General features: G+C 40.0%; 1 non-coding gene and 1 pseudogene across 1 annotated transcript; both read right to left on the bottom strand.

Annotated features, from left to right (window-relative positions):
• Positions 1-877: 877 nt before the first annotated feature.
• LOC132503488 (large ribosomal subunit protein eL22-like 1) lies at positions 878-4,201 on the bottom strand (annotated as a pseudogene).
• On the bottom strand, positions 3,823-3,895 carry TRNAG-UCC (transfer RNA glycine (anticodon UCC)). The gene has a single exon. It is a non-coding gene; the product is annotated as a tRNA-Gly (tRNA).
• Positions 4,202-27,154: the final 22,953 nt, after the last annotated feature.

Below are 27,154 nucleotides of genomic sequence, written 5' to 3'. Positions count from 1 at the left end.
TTTAATTTCTGCCCCCTTTCTTGCTCTTTCTAAGACTCTGGTGACACAACCACTAGATTTTTTTGTATAGCTCCACAAGTCCCTGATTCTATGTTCATTTTATTTTTCTGTCTATTTTATCTCTGTTGTTCAGATTGAGTTATTTCTATTGTTCTATTTTCAAGTCCATGGATTGTCTCCTCTGTTCCCTCAGTTCTGCTATTGAGCCCATCCACTGACTTTTAGTTTGGTTACTGTATTTTATATTTAAGTTCTAAAATTTCCATTTACCCCTTTCTTATCTTCTATTTCTTTACTGAGACTTTCTGTTTTCGTTGGTTTCCAATCTGTTCATAATGGCTCACTGATACATTATTATGATGGCTTCTTCAAAACCTTTCTTTGACAGAGCATTCTAACATCTATATCATTTGGATATGGGTATCTGATTATTGCCTACTCTCATTCATTTTGAGAGATTTTCCTGATTCTTGGTATGAGTGATTTTTGATCAAAGCATAAACATTTTGGGCATTATGCTATAAAACTTTGGGTTTTATTTAAATTCTATGTTTTAGCAGACCTCCTCTGACACTGCTATGGTGCCACCTTGTTCATCTCCACAGAGGAGGCTTTGCATGGGGTCTAGGATTTCCAGTATGGTTTGCAAAGCTCTTGCTGATTTTTCAAAGTATTGTTATGTGCAATAATAAAACCACTGGTGGAGGGGATGGGAAAGCACAGGTAAATCAGCCCAGGTGTGCCGATCTGGCTGACTCATTTTTTTTTTTAACAGATGACAATGTTTTATTCACTAATAAACTAAAAGTCCTTTTCTAGATGTTTATTTCTCCTGCATGCCCATTTGTTTTCAAAGCCCTATAAGGGGCAGCTTCACCTAGTCCTCAGACTCAGATCCGTCTTCATCTTGACTAATCTGGAAGTAACAAACTTCATAAGTCTCCTAGTCAGATGCAACCACATAAAGTCAAACATGAAGACTGTTCTCCTTAAGATATTTTGTGGTAAGGTATTTCAAATACCTTTTAGAGAGCTATTTCTCGGGAACAATTGTGATTTTATTCTTGAAGCATTCGATGTGAATGACATTCCCAAGATCTCCAGTTTTTCCATTGACTTTAAACTTCTCTCATGGAAACTGTTCAAAATTTCCAGAATCAAAGTTCTATCTTCTACTGGATGAGTAAGGTCCAAATTAAACTTCCAGGTTGACTTCTTAGGCTTCTTGTGGCGGCACCACCTGAAGACTGGTCGGGCAATTAGAGAGAGACTGGCTGACTCATATAAGAGAGAATTAGCCGATAGCCAATGAGAACAGGCTCTGCCATGGTCTGAATGTCTGTGAACCCCACACATTCATGTTGAAATCTTAACCCCAAAGGTGGTGGTATTAGTAGGTGGTGGCTTTGGGAGGTGCTTCAACTGTGGTGGGGATCCTCATAAATGGTATTAGTGCCTTATAAAAGAGGATCCAGGAGATCCCTAGCCATGTGAGGACACAATGAGACATCTCTGACCCAGAAGAAAGCCCTCACCAGACCGTGCTAGCATCCTGATCTTGGACATCAAACTTCTAGAACTGTGAGAAATAAATTTCTGTTGTTTATAAGCTATCCAGTCTGTGTATTTTGTTATAGCAGCTTGAAAGGACTAAGACAGGTCCCCAGTGAAAGGGAGGCCCGGCCAGGGTGAATGGGAGGACAAGAAGGGGCATTTTGCAATCCACCAGGGTTTGAATGGCAGCCAATTTAAAAAATCAACATTAAAAAAGTTATTATAAAGCTATAGTTAGAGGAGGCTGTGGTAAGCAATTGGTCTCCATGCTTTTGAGTCAGAACTGAATCAGATTCCTATAAAATTGAGTCACAACACCAAGGGCCTGTCCAGGTTGCTCATGTACAAACAAAAAAAAGATTTATTATAATAATTAGTTAGTTCCAGATTGAAGGAGGTGGTTGGAGAGCTATTATATCACACAATGCCTGGTCATGTTTAGGTTTTCATAGAAGAGGGTGAGTTACTGAGAACTTCATTAAATAGCAATTTCAGAAAAGTTGGGAATCCATTGCTGGCAATAACTAGGAGTCCTAGCCAAGAATCCTCTTGTTTGATAGTGAGCCTGGAAAATGAATGGTTTGCAGATAGTCTGCAAGTGAGAGCTTTGCCTTCTTGGTATAAATCATGCCCTAGGCAATGAACTTTGGTTTGACAAAAACTTTTCTTTGGAAACTTATGATATTCTAGCTAAAAAATTAAATGGATTGATACCAGTCCTGGAGCTCACTTCATCTTTAGAATGAAGCAAAATGTTAACTATGTATTGGATGAACATAAAATAACAAGGTAATCTAAGGTCTTTAAAGTCCTAGTAAGAAGTCGTGAAAAGTAGGTGGGTGCTTAAGTAAACCCCCGAGTGACCTCTGTGGAGATCTTCAGTTTGGGCTTTATTAGGACACAAGAATATAGGTAAGTCTGGGTCCAAATGAACTATAACCTCATTATGAACTGAAGAATCCTCATGAATTTCAAGGAAGTAGTGATCAGAAGAGTGTTTATTCTGGCAATGCCATTTGCACTATTAAGTTAGTGGATCATGTCACAAGAGAAAAGAATGTTTTATGGTGTGAGGTCTACTTTTTTATTATCCCGAACAGAAAATATGTATCCATTAAAAAATAACTCCCCATTCCTTCCTCCTTCCAGCCCCTGGTAACCTCTGTTCTATTCTCTCTGTCTGTGAATTTGCCTATTCTGGATACCTCACATAGGTGGAATCCAAGGGATATGCTCTGGCAAGACAGGGTGACAGATAAACTACCTTCTCAGGCTCATGGACTAGTGATTACCTGCAGGACTAGTGTAACCTAGTGTTAAGAGCACATATTGTCATCAGATGACTTGGATTTGAATCCTAGCTCCACTACTTCTTTTTCTCTTTTTACAGTTTTATATTACAGTAGAATGCACATAACATTAAATTTACCATCTTAATCATTTTTAAGTGTACAGTTCAATAGTGTTAAGTACATTCTCATTGTGCAACCAATCTGTGAGACTCTTTTCATCTTGCAAAACTGAAACTCTATACCTATTTAAAACAACTTCCTACTCCCTCCTCTCCCCAGTCCCTGGCAGCCACCATTCTACTTTGTGTCTTTCTAAATTTGACTGCTCTAGGTATCTCATATAGGTGGAGTAATACATAATTTTTCCTTTTGTGACTGGCTTATTTCACTTAGCAAAATGCTTTCAAATTTCACCCATGTTGTGGCATGTATCAGAATTTCATTATTTTTTAAGGCTGAATAATATTCCATTGTATGTATATACCACATTTTGCTTATTCATCTGTTGATGAACATTTAGGTTGTTTCCACCTTTTGGGTATTGTAAATAATGCTGTTATGAACATGAGTATACAAATACCTGAGTCCCTGCTTTCAGTTATTTTGTGTATATAACCAGCAGTGGAATTGCTGGATCACATGTTTCAAATGCCAAACTATTTTTAATTCCCACCAGCAACGCACTGGGTTCCAATTTTTCCACATCCTTGTCACAGCTTGTTCTTTTCTTTCTTTCTTTCTTTTTTCTTTGTTTGATATAGACATCCTAATGGATGGGCCATGTGAAATGGTATCTCACTGTGGTTTTGATTTGCATTTTCTCTAGTGGCTAGTGACATAGTGACACTGAGCATCTTTTCATGAGCTTATTGGCCATTTGTATATCTTCTTTGGAGAACTGTGAAGTCTTTTGCTCATTTTTGCTTTGTTTTGTTTTCTTTGTTTTTGGCCACATGTGTGGCTTGTGGGACCTTAGTTCCCTGACCAGGGATTGAACCAGGGCCCACTGCAGTGGAAGTGCAGAGTCCTAACCACTGGACCTCCAGGGAATTCCCTTTTGTTCATTTTTTTTAACACTTTTATTAGAGTATAAGTGCTTTACCTTTTGCTCATTTTTGAATCGGGTTGTTTGTTTTTTGTTGTTGAGTTGTAGGAGTACTTTATAGTAATCCCTTTTCACATATATGATTTGTGAATATCTTTTCCAATTCCATGGGAGAGAATTCCTACTCACTTTTGCCTTCTCTAAACTCTATTTGCAAGTTGAAGTGTTCAGATACCTGCCCCCTTTTGGGACTGTCTCTGTTGTTATCAAGTAGTTCTGTTTGTGCCTCTCCTGACTTTTCAGCTGGCATATAGACTATAGTTTTGATCTCCGCTTCCCCGCTCCCCACCTGCTCCCCACCCCATCACCATAACAGCACTTAGCATGGTTCTGGGATAGGTGGTATCCAGAGACACAGTCTCTTATAACTAAGAGGGATCCTACACACATCTTTTTTTTTTTAATACATTTATTTATTTTTATTTTTGGTTGTGTTGGGTTTTTGTTGCTGTGCATGGGCTTTCTCTGGTTGTGGTGAGCACGAGCTACTCTTCGTTGCGGTGCACAGGCTTCTCGTTGCAGTGGCTTCTCTTGTTGCGGAGCACAGGCTCTAGGCACACAGACTCCAGTAGTTGTGGCACGCAGGCTCAGTAGTTGTGGCATGCAAGCTCTAGAGCGCAGGCTCAGTAGTTGTGGTGCACGGGCTTAGTTGCTCTGCAGCATGTGGGATCTTCCCAGACCAGGGCTCTAACCCGTGTTCCCTGCATTGGCAGGCAAATTCTTAACCACTGTGCCACCAGGGAAGCCCTGTACACACATCTTGATACAACTTCCTCTCTGAAGTTCAGAGACCAACAGTTAGTTGGAGATAGAAACAAGACCCAGTTCCAGAATGCAGGGTCCACTCACCTGTTTCTTCTCTTGTCTCTCCATGCTCTCTCATATTCCACCCTTCAGACACACTGAATTATGGGACGTTCCACATACTCACCATGTCAGTTCTCTCAGTGGGGCCGATGTAGATTATGGAGGTCCAATCCCACTTCTGCCTCTTCCTGAGCTGTGTGATCTTGGGCAAGGTACCAAATCTCTCTGTGCCTCAGTTTCCACATCTATAAAATTGGTACTGTATTAATACCTCCCTCATGTAATTGTGAAGATTCATGAAGAGAGTACATATGCACAATCCCTGGTCCATAGTAAGTACACAATACACGTTAGAAATACCACTATTGCCTTTCAGACTTTGAACTTGCTGTTCTCCCTGCTTATATTAAATTCCCTTACTCTACATGTCATCTCCCACCCTAAATGCATTCAACTATGTTGTCTCCTCTAGGAAGTCTTCCCTGATTCCTGTAGAGTGAGATGGATTAAGGGTACCTTCTCTGTATTCTTAATATCTCTTACGAAAATATTCATTCTTACTGTATATTAGGTATTGCTGTAGGCACTGCGGTTAAAATAATGGACAGCAGAGAAAAAATATTCCTATCCTCAGGGAGCTAAAGTTCTACTGATAAGTTCACTGGAAAAAAATAAAGCAGGAAAGGAGATCCAAATAGTCAGGGGTTGCAATTTTAAATGGGATTGCCAAGGACTCCCTCACTAGAGAAGGTCATACTTGAGTGAGGACCTGAGGGGGTTGAACTCTCTTTGACTAGAGTTCAACCAGAGAAACTCCTAGTTATTGCTTGATTGAATAACTCAGGACAATATCCTAGCCAAGTTGACATATAAAACTGACCTACACAGGAGGTAAATGAGCTAGGCATGGAAATATCTGGGGGAAGAGTACTCTAGATAGAGGGAACACTCATGTAAAGCCCTGAGTTGGAAGCACTTGAGGAATATTCCAGGAACAGTAAATAAGCCAGTGTGTGTAGAATGCAGAAAGCAAAGAAGAGAGTAGCAGGATATGGAGTCAGAGAGATAATTATGAGCCAGATCATGTGTGGCTTGGTAAGCCATTATGATGAATCTTCCAATCCATGTAGGCCTTTGGAAACACTGGCCAGTGGTGGTTTTAATTTTTTCAACAGCTTTATTGAAATATGATGGACAATAAACTGTGCATATTTAAAGTGTACAATATAAGTTTTGACATATGTATACTCCAATGGAACCATCACCATATTCAAGATAATGAACATGTCTATCGTAACCAAAAGTTTCCTTGTGCCCTTCTGTAATCCCTTCTCCTGCTCACCATCACCCTTCTCCTCTTCCCTCGGGCAATTACTGACCTACTTTCTGTCACCGTAGATTAGTTATATTTTCTAGAATTTATGTAACTGGAATCATACAGATATGCTCTTACTCAGCATAATTAAGATTCATGCATGTTGTTGTTTCTATCAGTAGTTTGTTCCTTTTTATTGCTGAGTAGCATTCCATTGTACTGCTATACCACAATTTGTTTATACATTCACATGTTGATGGAAATTTGTGTTTGTGGTGGTTAATTTTACATGCCAACTTGACTGGGCTAAGGGATGCCCCGATAGCTGGTAAAACATTATTTCTGACTGTGTTTGTGAGTGTGTCTCCAGAAAAGATTACCATTTGAATCAGTAGACTGAGTAAAGAAGATCACCCCTTACCCAAATGGTTGGGTACCATCCAATCCATTGAGGGACTTAATAGAACAAAAAGGTAGAGGAGGGGTGAATTCACTTGCTCTTGCTTGAGCTGAGATACCCATCTTCTACCTTTGGACATCAGCACTCCTGATCTTGGGTTTTGGGACTCAGACTGGAACTTACATCACTGGCTCTCCCCTCACCCCCCATCTCTCCCCATTCTGAGAACTTCGGGCTCAGACTGAATTACATTAGCACCTTCTGGTTCCTGGTTCTCCAGCTTGTCCACTTGTTATGACCATAAGAGGGTCATAATTCCACCTAACATGATACAAAATCTTGCCAAAAAAATTAATTGTATGAATATATTTCTAGACTCTCTTTTCTGTTCCATTGATTGGTTTAGCTACCTTTATACTAATGCCACCCATCCCAATTACCATAGCTTTATAAGTTTTAAAATCAGGTTCCTTCCCCCTCCCCGTGTCCTCAAGTCCATTCTCTATGTCTACGTCTTTATTCCTGTCCTGCCACTACATTCTTCAGAACCTTTTTTTTTTATATTCCATATATATGTGTTAGTATACAGTATTTGTTTCTCTCTTTCTGACTTACTTCACTCTGTATGACAGACTCTAGGTCCATGCACCTCACTAAAAATAACTCAGTTTCGTTTCTTTTTATGGCTGAGTAATATTCCATTGTATATATGTGCCACATCTTCTTTACTCATTCATCTGTCAATGGACACTTAATTGCTTCCATGTCCTGGCTATCGTAAATAGTGCTGCAATGAACACTGTGGTACATGACTCTTTTTGAATTATGGTCTTCTCAGGGTGTATGCCCAGTAGTGGGATTGCTGGGTCATATGGTAGTTCTATTTTTAGTTTTTTAAGGAACCTCCATACTGTTCTTCATAGTGGCTGTATCAATTTACATTCCTACCAACAGTGCAAGAGGGTTTCCTTTTCTCCACACCCCCTCCAGCATTTATTGTTTGTAGATTTTTTTTGATGATGGCCATTCTGACAAGTGTGAGGTGATACCACATTTTAGTTTTTTTCAAAATAAATTTATTTATTTATTTATTTATTTTTGGCTGTGTTGGGCCTTTGTTGCTGTGCGTGGGCTTTCTCTAGTCGCGGCGAGTGGGGGCTACTCTTTCGTTGTGGTGCCCAGGTTTCTCATTGTGGTGGCTTCTTGTTGAGGAGCACAGTCTCTAGGCATGTGGGCTTCAGTAGTTGTGGCACGCAGGCTCAGTAGTTGTGGCACATGGGCTTAGTTGCTCTGTGGCATGGGGGCTCCTCCTGGACCAGGGCTCGAACCTGTGTCCCCTGCACTGGCAGATGGATTCTTAACCACTGCACCACCAGGGAAGCCCCCCTTACTGTAGCTTTGATTTGAATTTCTCTAATGATTAGTGATGTTGAGCATCCTTTCATGTGTTTGTTGGCAATCTGTATATCTTCTTTGGAGAAATGTCTACTTAGGTCTTCTGCCTATTTTTGGATTCGGTTGTTTGTTTTTTTGATATTGAGCTGTACTGCTTGTATATTTTGGAGATTAATCCTTTGTCAGTTGCTTCATTTGCAAATATTTTCTCCCATTCTGAGGTTGTCTTTTCATCTTGTTTATGGTTTCCTTTGCTGTGCAAAAGCTTTTAAGTTTCATTAGGTCCCATTTGTTTATTTTGATTTTTTTTTCTTTCTTTCTTTCTTTCTTTTTCTTTCTTTTTGTGGCACACAGGCCTCTCACTGTTGTGGCCTCTCCTGTTGCGGAGCACAGGCTCCAGATGCACAGGCTCAGCGGCCATGGCTCATGGGCCCAGCTGCTCCACGGCATGCGGGATCCTCCCAGACCGGGGCACGAACCCGTGTCCCCTGCATCAGCAGGCGGACTTCCAACCACTGCACCACCAGGGAAGCCCTTTATTTTGATTTTATTTCCATTTCTCTAGGAGGTGGGTCAAAAAGGATCTCGCTGTGATTTATGTCATAGAGTGTTCTGCCTATGTTTTCCTCTAAGAGTTTCATAGTGTCTGGCCTTACATTTAGGTTTTTAATCCATTTTGAATTCATTTTTGTGTGTAGTGTTAGGGAGTGTTCTAATTTCATTCTTTTACATGTAGCTGTACAGTTTTCCCAGCACCACTTATTGAACAGGCTGTCTTTTCTCCATTGTATATTCCTGCCTCCTTTATGAAAAATAAGGTGACCATATGTGGGTGGGTTTATCTCTGGGCTTTCTATCCTGTTCCATTGGTCTATATTTCTGTTTTTCTACCAGTACCATACTGTCTTGATTACTGTAGCTTTGTAGTATAGTCTGAAGTCAGGGAGCCTGATTCCTCCAGCTCCATTTTTCTTTCTCAAGATTGCTTTGGCTATTTGGGGTCTTTTTTGTTTATATACAAATTGTGAAATTTTTTGTTCTAGTTCTGTGAAAAATGCCATTGGTAGTTTGATAGGGATTGCACTGAATCTGTAGATTGCTTTGGGTAGTATAGTCATTTTCACAGTTGATTCTTCCAATCCAAGAACATGGTATATCTCTCCATCTGTTTTTATCATCTTTAATTTCTTTCATCACTGTCTTATAGTTTTCTGCCTACAGGTCTTTTGTCTCCTTAAGTAGGTTTATCCCTAGGTATTTTATTCTTTTTCTTGCAATGGTAAATGGGAGTGTTTCCTTAAATTCTCCTTCAGATTTTTCATCATTAGTGTATAGGAATGCAAGAGTTTTCTGTGCATTAATTTTGTATCCTGCTACTTTACCAAATTCATTGATTAGCTCTACTATTTTTCTGGTAGCATCTTTATGATTCTGTATGTATAGTATCATGTCATCTGCAAATAGTGACCGTTTTACTTCTTCTTTTCCAATTTGGATTCCTTTTATTTCTTTTCCTTCTCTGATTGCTGTGGCTAAAACTTCCAAAACTACATTGAATAACAGCTGTGAGATTGGGCAGCCTTGTCTTGTTCCTGATCTTAGAGGAAATGGTTTCAGTTTTTCACCATTGAGAACAATGTGGGCTGTGTGTTTGTCATATATGGCCTTTATTATGTTGAGGTAAGTTCCCTCTGTGCCTACTTTCTGGAGAGCTTTTATCATAAATGGGTGTTGAATGTTGTCAAAAGCTTTTTATGCAACTATTGAGATGATCATATGGTTTTTTGTCTTCAATTTGTTAATATGGTGTATTACATTGATTGATTTGCATATATTATAGAATCCTTTCATTCCTGGGATAAACCCCACTTGATAATGGTGTATGATCCTTTTAATGTGCTGCTGGATTCTGTTTGCTAGTATTTTGTTGAAAAGTTTTGCATCTATGTTCATCAGTGATATTGGCCCTGTAGTTTTTTTTGTGACACCTTTGTCTGGTTTTGGTATCAGGGTGATGGTGGCCTCATAGAATGAGTTTGGGAGTGTTCCTCCCTCTGGTGTATTTTAGAAGAGTTTAAGAAGGACAGGTGTTAGCTTTTCTCTAAATGTTTGATAGAACTTGCCTGTGAAGCCGTCTGCTCCTGGGCTTTTGTTTGTTGGAAGATTTTTAATCACAGTTTCAATTTCAGTGCTTGTGATTGGTCTGTTTATATTTTCTATTTCTCCCTGGTTCAGTCTTGGAAGGTTGTGCCTTTCTAAGAATTTGTCCATTTCTTCCAGGTTGTCCATTTTACTGGCATATAGTTGCTTGCAGTAATGTCTCATGATCCTTTGTATTTCTGCAGTGTCAGTTGTTACTTCTCCTTTTTCATTTCTACTTCTGTTGATTTGAGTCTTCTCCCTTTTTTTCTTAATGAGTCTAGCTAATGGCTTATCAATTCTGTTTATCTTCTTAAAGAACCAGCTTTTAGTTTTATGGATCTTTGCTATTGTTTCCTTCATTTATTTTTCATTTATTTCTGATCTGATCTTTATGATTTCTTTCCTTCTGCTAACCTTCGATTTTTTTTGTTCTTCTTTCTCTAATTGCATTAGGTGTAAGGTTAGGTTGTTTGAGATTTTTCTTGTTTTTTGAGATAGGATTGAATTGCTGTAAACTTCCCTTAGAACTGCTTTTGCTGCATCCCATAGGTTTTGGGTCGTCGTGTTTTCATTGTCATTTGTTTCTAGGTATTTTTTTATTTCCTCTTTGACTTCTTCAATGATCTCTTGGTTGTTTAGTAGCATACTGTTTGCCTCCATGTGTTTGTATTTTTTAGGTTTTTTTCCTGTAATTGATATCTAGTCTCATCGCATTGTGGTCGGAAAAGATACTTGATATGATTTCAATTTTCTTAAATTTTCCAAGGCTTGATTTGTAACCCAAGATATGATCTATCCTGGATAATGTTCCATGAGCACTTGAGAAGAAAGTGTATTCTGTTGTTTTTGGATGGAATGTCCTCTAAATATCAATTAAGTCCATCTTGTCTAATGTGTCATTTAAAGCTTGTGTTTCCTTATTTATTTTCATTTTGGTTGATCTGTCCATTGGTGAAAGTGGGGTGTTAAAGTCCCCTACTATGATTGTGTTGCTGTCAATTTCCCCTTTTATGGCTGTTAGCATTTGCCTTATGTATTGAGGGGCTCCTATGTTGGGTGCATAAATATTTACAATTGTTATATTTTCTTCTTGGATTAATTCTTTGCTCATTATGTAGTGTCCTTAGTTGTCTCTTGTAATAGTCTTTATTTTAAAGTCGAATTTATCTGATATTAGAATTGCTATTCCAGCTTTCTTTTGATTTCCATTTGCGTGGAATATCTTTTTCTATACCCTCATTTTAAGTCGGTATGTGTCCCTAGGTCTGAAGTGGGTCTCTTGTAGACAGCATATGTATGGGTCTTGTTTTTGTATCCATTCAGCCAGTCTATGTCTTTTGGTTGGAGCATTTAATCCATTTACATTTATGGTAATTATTGATATGTATGTTCTTATTACCATTTTCTTAATTGTTTTGGGTTTGTTTTTGTAGGTCTTTTCCTTCTCTTGTGTTTCCTGCCTAGAGAAGTCCCTTTAGCATTTGTTGTAAAGCTGGTTTGGTGGTGCTGAATTCTTTTAACTTTTGTTTGTCTGTAAAGGTTTTAATTTCTCTGTTGACTCTGAATGAGATCCTTTCTGGGGAGAGTAATCTTGGTTGTAGGTTTTTCCCTTTCAGCACTTTAAATATGTCCTGCCACTCCCTTCTGGCTTGCAGAGTTTCTGCTGAAAGATCAGCTGTTAACCTTATGGGGATTCCCTTGTACACTATTTGTTGCTTTTCCCTTGCTGCTTTTAATATTTCTTCTTAGTATTTAATTTTTGATAGTTTGATTAATATGTGCCTTGGTGTGTTTCTCCTTGGATTTATCCTGTATGGGACTCTCTGCACTTCCTGGAGTTGATCAACTATTTCCTTTCCCATATTAGGGAAGTTTTCAACTATAATCTCTTCAAATATTTTCTCAGACCCTTTCTTTTTCTCGTCTTCTTCTGGGACCCCTATAATTCGAATGTTGGTGTGTTTAATATTGTCCCAGGCATCTCTGAGATTGTCTTCAATTCTTTTCATTCTTTTTTCTTTGTTCTGCTCTGCAGTAATTATTTCCACTATTTTATCTTCCAGGGCACTTATCTGTTCTTCTGCCTCAGTTATTCTGCTATTGATTCCTTCTAGAGAATTTTTAATTTCATTTATTGTGTTATTCCTCATTGTTTGTTTGCTCTTTAGTTCTTCTACGTTCTTGTTAAACGTTTCTTGTATTTTCTCCATTCTATTTCCAAGATTTTGGATCATCTTTACTATCATTACTCTGAATTCTTTTTCAGGTAGACTGCTTATTTCCTTTTCATTTGTTTAGTCCCATGGGTTTTTACCTTGCTCCCTCAATATTACCTTGCTGCATATTTTTCTGTCTTCTCATTTTGCTTAACTTACTGTGTTTGGGGTGTCCTTTTTCACAGGCTGCAGGTTCGTAGTTCCTGTTGTTTTGGTGTCTGCCCTCAGTGGGTGAGGATGGTTCAGTGGCTTGTGTAGCCTTCTTGGTGGAGGGGTCTGGTGTCTGTGTTCTGGCAGATGAGGCTGGATCTTGTCTTTCTGGTGGGCAGGGCCGTGTCTGTTGGTGTGTTTTGGGGTGTCTGTGCACTTAGTATGATTTTAGGCAGTCTCTCTGCTAATGGGTGGGGTTGTGTTCTTGTCTTACTAGTTGTTTGGCATGGGGCATCCAGCACTGGAGCTTGCTGGCCATTGGGTGGACCTGGGTCTTAGTGTTGAGATGGAGATCTCTGGGAGAGCTCTCACCGATTGATATTATGTGGGGCTGGGAGGTCTCTGGTGATCCAATGTCCTGAACTTGGCTCTCCCACCTCAGAGGCTCAGGCCTGACACCAGGCCTGAGCACCAAGACTCTGTCAGCCACCCAGCTCAGAAGAAAAGGGAGATAAAAAGAAAGAAAATTAAAAATGAAATTATTAACATAAAAAAATAATAATTAAAAAAAAGAAGAGAGCAACGAAACCGAAAAACAAATCCACCAATGATAACAAGTGGTAAAAACTAAACTAAGATTAACATAAATATCAGAAAGAAATCAATCGCAGACAGCAAACCCCAAGTTTATAGTTGTTCCTAAAGTCCACCACCTCAATTTTGGGACAATTTGTTGTCTATTGAGGTATTCCACAGATGCAGGGTACATCAAGTTGATTGTGGGGATTTAGTCTGCTGCTCCTGAGGCCACACCAAGAAATTTCCCTTTCTCTTCTTTGTTCACACAGCTCCTGGGGTTCAGCTTTGATTTTGGCCCGACCTCTGCGTGTAGGTCACCCGCAGGCATCTGTTCCCTGCCCAGACAGGAGGGGCTTAAAGCAGCAGCTGATTAAGGGGCTTGGCTCACTCATGCCGGGGGTGGGGAGGGAGGGGTACGGTAGTCATAACTGGAATGTGGTGGGAGCCTGTAGCAGCAGAGCCCGGCATGACATTGCAACAGTCTGAGGCTCGCTGTTTGTTCTTCTGGGAAAGTTATCCCTGGATCACGGGACCCTGGCAGTGGTAGGCTATACAGGCTCCTGCAGGGGGCGGCATGCGGATAGTGACCTGTGCTTGAGCACAGGATTCTTGGTGGCAGAAGCAGCAGCCTTAGCATTTCATGCCCGTCTCTGGGGTCCAAGCTGATAACCACAGCTCACGCCCACCTCTGGAGCTCGTTTAGGCGGTGCTCTGAATCCTCTCTCCTCACGCACCCTGAAACAATGGTCTCTTGCCTCTTTGGCAGGTCCAGACTTTTTCCTGGACTCTCTCCCGGCTAGCTGTGGTGCATTAGCCCCCTCAGGCTGTGTTCACGTTGCCAACTCCAGTCCTCTCACTGGCGTGTGATCTCCAAATCCTAGTCTCAGCTTGCAGCCACCACCCGCCCCCGGCGGGTGAGCAGACAAGCCTCTCAGGCTGGTGAGTGCCAGTCAGCACCAATCCTCTGTGCGGGAATCTCTCCACTTTGCCCTCTGCACCCCTGTTGCTGTGCTCTCCTCCGTGGCTCCGAAGCTTCTCCCTCTGCCCAGCCCCTGTCTCCACCAGTGAAGGGGCTTCCTAGTGTGTGGAAACTTTTCCTCCTTCACAGCTCCCTCCCAGAGGTGCAGGTCCCATCCCTATTCTTTTGTCTATGTTTTTACTTTTCTCTTTTGCCCTACCCAGGTATGTGGGGATTTTCTTGCCTTTGAGGAAGTCTGAGGTCTTCTGCCAGCATTCAGTAGGTGTTCTGTAGGAGTTCCACTTGTAGAAGTATTTCTGATGTATTTGTGGGGAGGAAGGTGATCTCCACATCTTACTCCTCTGCCATCTTGAAGGTCTACCTATTTATTTTTGAGTGAGCTTTGATATTTTATTTTTTTAAAAGAATGTAAAATTGCTTTTATATTAGACAGTGGTCAAGATAATTTACCACTTAACAAATAATAGCAAAAAATCATAGGACTATCTTATAGATGCAGGAAAATAAATTAATAGAAGTTGGCAGTTTTTATAATAAAAAATTAGCAAAGCAGGAATAGGTGAGAACTTCCTTAATGTAATAAAGGATAAGTAACAATAGTGACAGGAGCAAAACAAATACTACAACCAACATCATGAGCTGAAGGATTTTCCTCTGAAATCACGCTTTTCTTCTGACTAGATTTTTGCTGTTATCCCATATATTCAACATTTGATCATCATTTCCAGTCACACAAGCTTTGATTCTCTCATTCAAGAGATATATCTATTTTATCTAAGTTGTCAAATGCATTGGCATAAAATTATTCATAATATTCTCTTATTATCCTTTTTATATGTATAGGATCTGTAATGATGTCCTCTCTCATTACTGATATTGGTAACTTATGACATCTCTTTTTATCTGATCAGTCTGGAGAGAGATTTACCAATTTTATTTATCTTCTCACATTGCAGGGTGTTGAACAGAGGAGTGACATGACATGATTTACATTTAGTACTACTTGATCTAAAATAGAATGCAGAAAAACAGCACGGTATTGGCACAGAAACAGACACACAGATCAATGGAACAGAACAGAGAGCCCAGAAATAAGCCCACGTACCTACTGTCAATTAATCTATGACAAAGGAGGCAAGAACATAAAATGGAGAAAAGACAGTCTCCTCAACAGTGGTGCTGGAAAATCTGGATAGCCACATGTAAAACAATGAAATTAGAACATTCCCTTACACCACATAAAAAAATAAACTCAAAATGCTTTAAAGACCTAAATGTAAGACGTGAGGCCATAAAACTCCTAGAAGAGAACATAGGCATAACACTGTTTGACATAAATCATAGCAATATTTTCTTGGATTAGTCTCCCAAGGCAAAAGAAATAAAAGCAAAAGTAAACAAATGGGACCTAATTAAACTTAAAAGCTTTTGCACAGCAAAGGAAACCATCAACAAAATGAAAAGACAACCTACTGAGTGGGAGAAAATATTTGCAAATGATGTGACCAACAAGAGGTTAATATCCAAACTATACAAACAGCTCATACAACTCAATACCAAAGAGATAAACAATACAATAAAAAAATGGGCAGAAAGGCTTCCCTTTTGGCACAGTGGTTAAGAATCTGCCTGCCAGGCTTCCCTGGTGGCGCAGTGGTTGAGAGTCCACCTGCCGATGCAGGGGACATGGGTTCGTGCCCCGGTCCGGGAAGATCCCATATGCCGTGGAGCGGCTAGGCCTGTGAGCCATGGCCGCTGAACCTGCGCGTCCGGCGCCTGTGCTCCGCAACGGGAGAGGCCACAACAGTGAGAGGCCCGCGTACCAAAAAAAAAAAAAAAAAAAAGAATCTGCCTGCCAACGCAGGGGACACGGGTTCGAGCCCTGGTCTGGGAAGATCCTACATGCCACAGAGCAAATAAGCCCGTGTGCCACAACTACTGAGACTGTGCTCTAGAGCCCGTGAGCCACAACTACTAAGCCCACATGCCACAACTACTGAAGCCCATGCGGCTAGAGCCCATGCTCCACAACAAGAGAAGCCACTGCAAAGAGAAGCCCGCACACCTCAATGAAGAGTAGCCCCCGCTTGCCGCAACTACAGAAAGTTCACATGCAGCAACGAACACACAACGCAGTCAAAAATAAAATTAAATAAAATAAATAAATTTATTTTTTAAAAAATTGGGCAGAAGACTTGAATAGACATTTTTCCAAAGAAGACATACAGATGGCTAACAGACACATGAAAATATGCTCAATATTGCTAATTATTAGAGAAATGCAAATCAAAACCACAATGGGGTATCACCTAATACTTGTCAGAATGACTGTCACCAAAAAGTCTACAAATAACAAATGCCGGAGAAGATTTGGAGGAAAGGGAACCCTTGTACACTGTTGGTGGGAATGTAAATTGGTGCAGCCACTATGGAAAACAGTATGGAGGTTCCTCAAAAAGCTAAAGATAGAACTACCATATGATCCAGCAATTCCACTCCTGGGTATATATCCAGAAAGAATGAAAATACTAATTTGAAAAGATACACACACTCCAATGTTTACACTATTTACAATAGCCAAGACATGGAAGCAACCCAAGTGCCCATCAATAAACAGTTGAATTAAGAAGATGTGGTATATATATACAATGGAATATTACTCAGCCATAAAAAGAATGAAATATTGCCATTTGCAGCAATGTGGATGGACTTAGAGAGTATTATGCTTAGTGAAATAAGTTATACAGAAAAACAAATGCTATATGATATCACTTATATACTGAATCTAAAAAATAATACAAATTAATGTATACACGAAACAGAAACAGACTCACAGACATAGAAAACAAACTTGTGGTTATCAAAGGGGAGAGGGAAGTGGGGAGGGGCAAATTAGGGGTATGGGATTAACAGATACAAACTACTATATATAAAATAGATAAGCAACAAGAATTTACTGTATAGCACAGGGAATTATAACCATTATCTTACAATAACCTAAAATGGAATATAATCTGCAAAAATACTGAATTACTATGCTGTACACCTGAAACTAATATAATATTGTAAATCAATTATTCTTCAAGAAAAAATAATCTGTATTTTGACATACAAACAATAAAAAATAAATTAAATAGAATGTAAAAGAGAAAGAGAAAAGAAGGGAGTTCAATTAGAAAGGCATTAAAATAATCCAAAGAAGAGATAATGGTGGTGTAGGTCAGGCTGTTAGTAGTGGAAATGATAAGTGGGGTTTTTTAATTAATTAATTATTTTTGGCAGTGTTGGGTCTCTGTTGCTGCACGCAGGCTTTCTCTAGCTGCAGTGAGCAGGGGCTACTCTTTGTTGCAGTGTGTGGGCTTCTCATTGCAGTGGCTTCTCTTGTTGTGGACCACAGGCTCTAGGCAAGCGGGCTCAGTAGTTGTGGCTCGTGGGCTCTAGAGCACAGGCTCAGTAGTTGTGGCACACAGGCTTAGTTGCTCCGTGGCATGTGGGATCTTCCTGGACCAGGGCTCGAACCCATGTCCCTGCATTGGCAGGCAGATTCTTAACCTCTGTGCCACCAGGGAAGTCTGGATAAGAGGTTTTTGATATATTTTGATAGTAGGATAGATAAGATTTGCTGATAGTGGGAATTAAGGTATGAAGTAAAGAGAAGAATCAAGTATTGCTCCAGGTTTTTGGCCTGAACAACTGAAAGAATTGTCATTTACTGAGAGGAGAAGAAGAAAGGTTTTGGAAATGGAAAGGTTAAGACCACAGTTTTACAATACAATCAAAAAAATGGGCAGAAGACCTAAACAGACATTTCTCTGAAGAAGACACACAGAGGGCCAACAGGCACATGAAAAGATGTTCAACGTTGCTAATTATTAAAGAAATGCAAATCAAAACCTGACACCAGTCAGAATGGCCATCATCAGAAAGTCTACAGGGACTTCCCTGGTGGCTCAGTGGTTAAGAATCTGCCTGCCAATGCAGGGGACACGGGTTCAATCCCTGGTCCAGGAAGATCCCACATGCCGTGGAGCAACTAAACCCAAGTGCCACAACTATTGAGCCTGCACTCTAGAGCCCGTGAGGCACAACTACTGAGCCTATGTGCCAGAACTACGGAAGCCCGCACGCCTAGAGCCTGTGCTCCGCAGCAAAATAAGCCACCGCAATAAGAAGCCTGTGCACCGCAACGAAGAGTAGTCCCCGCTCACTGCAACTAGAGAAAGCCAACGTGCAACAACAAAGACCCAACACAGCCAAAACTTAATTAATTAATTAATTAATTTTTAAAAAAGTCTACAAATAATAAATGCTGGAGAGGGTGTGGAGAAAAGGGAACTTTCCTACATTGTTGGTAGGAATGTAAACTGGTCCAGCCACTATAGAGAATGGTATGGAGGTTCCTTAAAAAACTGAAAATAGAGTTACTATATGATCCAGCAATCCCACTCCTGGGCATATCCAGAAAAGATGAAAACTCTAATTCGAAAAGATACATGCACCCCAATATTCACAGCAGCACTATTTACAGTAGCCAAGACATGGAAACAACCTAAATGTCCATCAACAGAAAAATGGATAAAGAAGATGTGGTATATATATATATATATATATATGTATATATATATATACACACACACACACACACAATGGAATATTACTCAGCCATAAAACAGAGCAAAATAATTCCATTTGCAGCAACATGGATGGACCTAGAGATTATCACACTAAGTGAAGTAAGTCAGACAGAGAAAGACAAATATGATATCACTTATCTGTGGAATCTAAAAACAATGATACAAATGAACTTATTTACAAAACAGAAATAGACTCACAGACATAGTAAACAAACTTGTGGTTACCAAAGGGGAAGAGGGGGGAGGGATAAATTAGGAATTTGGGATTAACGCATACACACTACTATCTATAAAATAATAAGGACCTTCTGTATAACACAGGGAACTATATTCAATATCTTGTAATAACCTATAATGGAAAAGAATCTGAAAAAGAACATGTCTATTTTTATATATTTATAAATACATGTATTTATATATATGAGTAAAACAGAATCACTTTGCTGTACACCTGAAACATTGTGAATCAACTATACTTCAATAAAAAAATAAATTAAAAAAAGAGCCCAGTTTTAGGTACATTAAATTTGTGATGTCTGTTAAATTTCCAAGCAGGCAGTTGACTATACAATTTGGAGCTCAGAGAAGATTACACTGTTGATATAAAATTTGAGAGTCATCAACATATAAATAGCATCAAAATTTGGGTTTTTTGGGAAGCAGATTCTGAGGCAGACTTCAGTGTTTAGGATGTTTCCCAGAGAATGTCCTTGGAATCAACATCTCTGGAAGGCAGGTGGAAGAAGCAGGATTGGGCAGAGGGAGTTGAGCTATGATGCAGGCCTGACAACCCAAGTTGATTCCCTGAGAAGCTCTGGAGCTGAAATGGCCTGGCAGAGTTGTCCTATGTGAGGCTGAAATAGTAAGCCTTTATACTCGTGCCTCAACCAGTTATCGAATGTCGACCACCTCCAGAAAGACATGGCCTCAGGTAGGGAGGCTCTGTGCAGCTGAGGTTATCCCTGAAAGGGCTGACAGATGAAGGCTGTCCACTGATGGTAGCCTTAGCAGCTGGGGCACAAATCCTTCCTTGAAGGGGTATGTGGATGGTACATAATAGTGTCCACTGCTGATAGTATTTAAAATCGTAAGACTGGATGAGCTCACTAAGAGAGTGATGCATTTAAAGAGGTACAGTGACAGGGATCTGGGGCAGCTTTATGGATCAGGGGGCTAAGAAGGAAGCAGCAAAAGAGATTAGGAGTAGCTAGCGAAGTAAGAAACAAGATGAGTGAGTGTGAGATCCTGGAAGCCAACTCAAGAAAGCATATTACTACTACTACCAACTGCTACCAACTACCACCAACTACTACTACTATTATTCTTAGTACAACTTAATCTTTGCAACACTATGAATTAGATGATATTATTATCATTCCCATGTTATAGATGACATTCTTGAGGCACAGAGTTTAAAGGTCTCTCTCAAGGTTACACAGCTCGTGGTGGTGAAGCTCTAATTTTGAACTTTTGCTGGCTCAAGAGTCTACACTCCTGACTGCCTCACTACCTGGACTCCAAGGAACTGTGTAAAATGCTGCCAACAGGTGAAGTAAAAAGACCAAGAATTAACCATCAAATTTGGCAGCGTGAACTTATCAGCAAAGGCAGTTTTGGTGGAATATGGGAGTGAAAGCCTGAAGAGAGTAAATTCAAACACAGTACTTATTGGGAGTTCCCTGGTGGTCCAGTGGTTAGGACTCCCCTGACAATGGACCAGACTATTGCAATCCCTTGGCCTTGAAAACTGGTTTGTTGCTATCAACTGGATTCAACCATCATTTTATTTTGATTATCAGACAGTGCTTTCCAGCAAACATAATACGGAAGACTATGAGAAGAAAAGAAAAATCGCTTGAGAAACATAGTGATCTCTATTTTTTTTGGCCACGCCGCATGGCAACCTGGGCCCCCTGCAATGGAAGTGTAGAGTCTTAACCACTGGATGACCAGGGAATTCCCTCTTTTTATATTTACTGTATGACTTTGATAGTAAGGGGAAAAAAAGTTGAAACAATTTAATTGTAATAAACCAAATTATCCTTCCACCCAGCAACTCCCTCTAGTCTCCCCTTTCCTACCTCTCTGAACAGCCTCTTCATGAATTTCAGTCAGAGAGGAAACACGTGTACTGTGCTTCCCTGTGCTGGAAAGTCTCTCCTAAAATGTGTGGGATCTTTCATCTCCTCTCACCCAGAGCAGAAGCCTCTCCTTGTGGGTGGACCCACAAAAGTATCAACAGAGAAGCTGAGGGAGGAAGGGACTCACTAAAAACGGATATATATTAAGCCCTGCTCTTACGTACTTGAGGCAGTGCAGGCAGGAGAAAATATGGACTAGAAGCAGCACCGGTAATACGTTGCCAAGTATTCGTCAGGTTATGATACAGAAACCTCATATCTCAGACAAGCTTGAGCCAAAAAGGGATTTATTGGCTCCTGTATTTTAAAAGTCCAGAGGCACCCTCCCTTTAGGCAAATCTGGATCAGGGACTCAAAAGGATATCATCATAACTCACTCTCTCTCCCTGTCTCATCTGTGTCTTCTCTGTACTGGCTTCATTCTCATACTGGCTGATCCCAAGTTGGAGCAAGTTGGCTGCCAGCAGTTCTAGGCTTCTATCTTTTTACTTTCAGGTCTACAGATAGAGAACTTCTTATTCTAATAGTCCATTGAAATTCCTAAAACTGAGTCTCATTGGTTCTGATTGGTCTAACTTGAGCACATGGCCATCCTTGAATCAATCAGTACAGCCAAGGAGATATTTTATCAGTTAGAGATGCCTTCAATTGCAGACAACAGAGTACATGATAAAACAAAATGAAGTTCATGTTCCTTATATTAAAAGATGTGGGACTTCCCTGGTGGCACAGTGGTTAAGAATCCGTCTGCCAGTGCAGGGGACACGGGTTCAAGCCCTGGTCCAGGAAGATCCCACATGCTGTGGAGCAACTAAGCCCGTGTGCCACAACTACTTAGCACTCTAGAGCCCACGAGCCACAACTACTGAGCCTGCTTGCCTAGAGCCCGTGGTCCGCAAGTTCTTTGGCTTTTTAGTTCTTTGGCTTTTTCTTCATTATTGCAAGATGGAAGCTGCAGCTCCAAAAAATCACATCCAGGTTCTAGGCAGGAAAAAGGATGCTACGGGCAGCAAACGTCCCTCGTTGAAGAAAGCGAAAGTTTTCCCAAAATCACCCAGCAGACTTCTGCTCATGACTCGCTGATCATAACTGGGTCACAAGGCTACCCTTACCCTCAAGCAAGGCTGGAGAGCCAAGTATTTTGCTCTTCCAGACTCTCCAGTTGAGTTAGGCTGGGAAGAAGGGGGTTGAGAATGGGGATTAGGTTAGCCAATCAATGGGATCTGCCATAAATGTAATGCTCTGATTGGAAAGGTCTGGCTTACAAGTCCACTTCTGGAGCTGGTGTGGACTCTTCTCCCCCCAGGAACAATGAACTGAGCATGATAGAGGAAAACTAGGTGCTATAACATAAAAGGAGGAATGGATGCTACTCAGGCAAGAATAAAAGCTGTCCATTATATATGTTTAAGGCCAACTTGTGATCTGGCCTCCCCAGAAGTGCACAGTATCTATCACCAGACATAAGAAAGCAGAAGTTACATGTATTTACCTCAGCATTATCTTAGGTGATGTATCCTTTCCTTTTGATTCTAAAAGGTGAAGTAATAATAGCTACAATTACATGAGCACCTCCAACTTATTTAATAACAGTTCAATTAAAAACTTCCTCCTTGTTTCTTCCCTCCCTCACTCAGAGCATCTGTTGGTGTGTTAAGGAATATCTGTTTTACTTAGGAGACTGTATTCAGATTAAGTAATGTATTCTGAGCATTAGTGTCAGGTGCTTCCACGTGGATTATTTTATGAAGTTCTTACCACAACAATCCATTTACTGATGAGGAAAACTGAGGTTAGTTGACTTGTTCAAGGTCTTGTGATCCATACGTTCCAAGCTAAGTGTTTCCTTACTCCAAAAATAGTATTCTTCTTGCCATACCACAACTGCAGCACAACTTCTCAGAACAGACTGGGTCCATGCCAATGAAATCAGGTCACCGGGGCAGTTTTTGAATATTCCAGAAACTTTTTTTTCCTCCATGTAGAAGTGAATGAAGTGCCAATCACTCCTGGACTGAATGTCCTGAGCCTCTTCAAGAGGCAATTGTCTACCTTAATTTAAGCGTGGTCGGAGCTTCCCTGGTGGCGCAGTGGTTGAGAGTCTGCCTGCTGATGCAGGGGACACGGGTTCGTGCCCTGGTCCGGGAGGATCCTACATGCCGTGGAGCGGCTGGGCCCGTGAGCCATGGCCGCTGGGCCTGCGCATCCGGAGCCTGTGCTCCGCAACGGGAGAGGCCGTGGCAGTAAGAGGTTCGCGTACCACAAATAAATAAATAAATAAAATAAATAAATAAAAATTTAAGCGTGGTTATTTAGGATGCCTTGCATGGGTTTTGTGACTTTTTCCAGCTGGATTCTCCAAGGGGTTCCAACCAGCCTAGTGCCCTGAAGCAAAAAAAGTCTACCCAAGCACTGGCTCCCCTGGCTTCTGACAGTCCTCAGGGTGGTGATACCCTCCATTATTCACAGAGAAGCAGATTTAGTTTCCTGCCACCACAGCAGACAGTATTGAGCAGCGTGTTCCCAGGTAGGGATTAGAAAGACTAACCTGTCAAGCCTGCTGGGCCTGGCTGCCAGAGACCTCCTTTGATTCCTAAGTGTGGCGTTCTAGGGTGGGGGTACGAGTGCATTTTCCTAATTCCTCCCTTGGCAGAAACCTAGCTCTTTGAATAGAGATTCTTCTCCCATTGCTGTGCACTTAATATGAACTTTTTCTTAATGTGTGGTTGACAAGGTAGATGGTAGCTCCTTTTTAAAAATCCAGGTTGTAAAATCATACACATGAGTAGATAACATAGCACACTCAATAAATGTATAAGTTTCATCTTTTTGGAACAAATTTTCTTCACATTGCAATGATCAGTTGTACGATAACCAGTGAACACTTATAGACACTTCTAGCATTTATTGTTAGTTGGGGTAAGTTATGCCCTACTATTACATATATGAAAAAAGTACGTGAACTCTTATTAGATACTATTCTGATGACAATTTAAAAAGAAAAATGTCTAATATACTTCCTTCCAGCTTTAGAATTAATGTCATTGAAGTGTGACCTAAATTATAAAATTTAGGCCTAATTTCCTAAAATTCCATGAGCTATTTAAAAAATCTGCTACCATTTGTGACTACTTATTTTGATCAATCATCAGTCATTTCAGTACTGTGCAAACAAAATAAAATGGAGAAATAAATTATTATGTAATATTCCAGTTTCAAAATTTCCTATTTATAATGATCAAAAATTTGCTGTGGTAAAGTCACTGACCTTAATAAGTTAATATTACAAATTACAACTATAAAATATATTCATTCAAATTTTCCTGAAAGGAAAAAATACTGTCAACAAATACTGAACTCTAGTTATTGCTATGTATGCTGAACTGTTGAGAGGGAAATTTATTTATGTTTGCAATTTCCTTTGAAAGATACATGCACACTGATATTCACTGCAACACTATTTACCATAGCCGAGATATGGAAGCAACCAAAATGTCCATCAACAGATGAATTAACAAGAAGACACACACACACACACACACACAATAGAATATTACTCAGCCAGAAAAAAAAAAGAAATCTTGCCACTTGCAACAACATGGATGGATACAGAGGGTATTACATTAAGTGAAATAAGTCAGACAGACAGACAAAGACAAATACTGTATGTTGTCACTTATATGTGAAATCTAAAAAATAAAACAAGTGAATGAATATAACAAAAGAGAAACAGACTCACAGGTATAGAGATCAAACTAGTTGTTACCACTGGGGAGAGTGAAGGGGGTGGGTAGTTATAGGGGTACGGGATCAAGAGGTACAAACTACCATGTATAAAGTGAATAATCTACAAGGATATATTGTACAGCACAGGGAATATAGCCAATATTTTATAATAACCTTAAATGGAGTATAATCTATAAAAATATTGAATCACAGTATTATATACCTGAAACTAAAATACTATTGTACCTCAGCTGTATTTCAATTTTAAAAAAGAATATGTATGATGTCAAATAAGCACATGAAAAGGTACTAAACATCACCAGTCATCAAGAAAATGTAAATTAAAACCACAATAAGGTACTATTTCCTATGCATCAGAATGGCCACAGTAAAAAAACCTCTAACAATGTTAAATGTTAACAAGAATATGGAGCAACTTGACCTGTAACACATTGCTGGTAAAATAGTACAAACACTTTGGAGGACTTAGTAGTTTCTAATGAACTTTTTGTTTTTGGCCATGCTGCACGGCATGTGGCGTCCTAGTTCCCCGACCAGGGATGGAACCCGCGCTCCCTGCGGTGGAAGCACGGAGTCCTAACCACTGGACTGCCAGGGAAGTCCCCTCTAATGAACTTAAACATACCTTTACCCTATGACCTAATAATTCTACTTTTAGGTATCTACCAAAGAGAGAGAAAAGCATGTGTCTATACAAATAATCACAGCAGTGTTTGTTATAAAGTTCCCAAATTGGAAACAAACCATAAGTATATAAACAGAAGAATGGGTTTAAAAAATTCTGGTGTAATCCATGAAGGAAATAATTGATAAGCTTTACTTCATTAAAATTAAAAAACTTGGCTCTGAGAAACACAGTTACCAAGAGAATTAGAAGAGAAGCCACAGACTGGGAGAAAATATTTGCAAAAGACACATCTGACAAAGGACTATTAATCAAAACACACAAAGAACTCTGAAAACTGAACAATAAGAAAACCAGATTTTAAAATGGGCCAAAAACCTTAACACCAAAGAAGATATACAAATGGCAAATAATCACATGAAAAGATGCTCCACATCATATATCATCAGGGAAATGCAAATTAAAACAATAAGATACTACTGCACACCTATTAGACTGGCCAAAATCCAGAACACTGAAAACCCCAAACACTGGTAAGGAGGTGAAGCAACAGGAACTTTTAAAAATTATTTATTTATTTATTTATTTATTTATTTATTTATTTTTGGCTGCATTGGGCCTTCGTTGCTGTGCACGGGCTTTCTCTAGTTGCGGCGAGCGGGGGCTACTCTATGTTGTGGTGCGTCTGCTTCCCACTGCGGTGGCTTCTCATTGCAGAGCACGGGCTCTAGGCACGTGGGTTTCAGTAGTTGTCGCATGCGGGCTCAGTAGTCGTGGCTCACAGGCTCTAGAGCGCAGGCTCAGTAGTTGTGGCACACGGCTTAGTTGCTCCGTGGCATGTGGGATCTTCCCAGACTAGGGCTCGAACCCGTATCCCCTGCATTGGCAGGCGGATTCTTAACCACTGGGCCACCAGGAAGTCCCGGAACTTTTATTCATTGCTGGTGGGAATGCAAAATGGTACAGCTACTTTGGAAGACAGTTTGGTGATTCCTTACAGACAAAATATACTTGTACCAAACAATCAAGCAATCGTGTTCCTTGGTATTTACCCAATAGAATTGAAAACTTATATCCACCTAAAAACCTGCAGAAGGAGGTTCAGAGCAGCTTTATTCATAATTGCTAAAACTTGGAAGCAACCAAGATGTCCTACAGTAGATGAATGGATACATTAACATAACCCAGATAATTAAATATTATTTAGCACTAAAAAGAAATGAACTATCAAGCCATGCAAAGACATGGAGGAATTTTAAATGCATATGCCTAAGTGAAAGAAGCCATTCTGAAAAGGCTACATACTATGTGATTCCAACTATATGACATCATGGAAAAGGTAAAACTATAGAGACAGTGAAAAGATCAATGGTTGCCAGGGATTTGAAGGGGGAGTTGGGGGGTGGAGAAGATGAATAGACAGAGGACAACGAATTTTTAGGGCAGTGAAAATATTGTGTATGATATTATATAAAGATAGATACACGTCATTATACATTTGTCCAAAACCATAGAATGTACAACACCAGGAATAAACCCTTAGGTAAACTATGAACTTTGGGGATTATGATGTATCAATGTAGGGTCATCCTTGGTAGGAAAATGTACCATTTTGGTGAGTGATGTTGATAATGGGGAAGGCTGTGCATGTATGGGGGCAGCGGGTGTATGGAAAATCTTTTTACCTTCCTCTCAATTTTATTGTAAACCTAAAACTGTTCTAAAAAATAAAGTCTTAAAAAATGTGGTATATTCATATAATGAAATACTACTCAGCAACTAAAAGGAACATGCTACTGAAATTAGCAGCAACATGGATAATCTTAGAAATATGCTGAGTGAAAGTGTCCAGGCATAAAATAGTATATTACTGTATGATTCCATATATGAAGTCCAGGAAAATGCTAAACAAGGCTATGGGGACAGAAATCAGATGTGTGTTTCCTTGGAAAGAGGGGGAACAGACTGGAAAGGGCATGAAGAAACCTCCTGGGGTGACAGAATGTTCTATATCTTTTTTTTTCACCTGGTGGTTAGAGAGGAATATAAGATTGTCAAAACTCATTAAATTGA

This window comes from Mesoplodon densirostris, chromosome 2 (assembly GCF_025265405.1).
Source record: "Mesoplodon densirostris isolate mMesDen1 chromosome 2, mMesDen1 primary haplotype, whole genome shotgun sequence".
Classification (NCBI taxonomy): Eukaryota; Metazoa; Chordata; class Mammalia; order Artiodactyla; family Ziphiidae; genus Mesoplodon; species Mesoplodon densirostris.
This window is presented reverse-complemented; position numbering and strand designations above follow the sequence as displayed.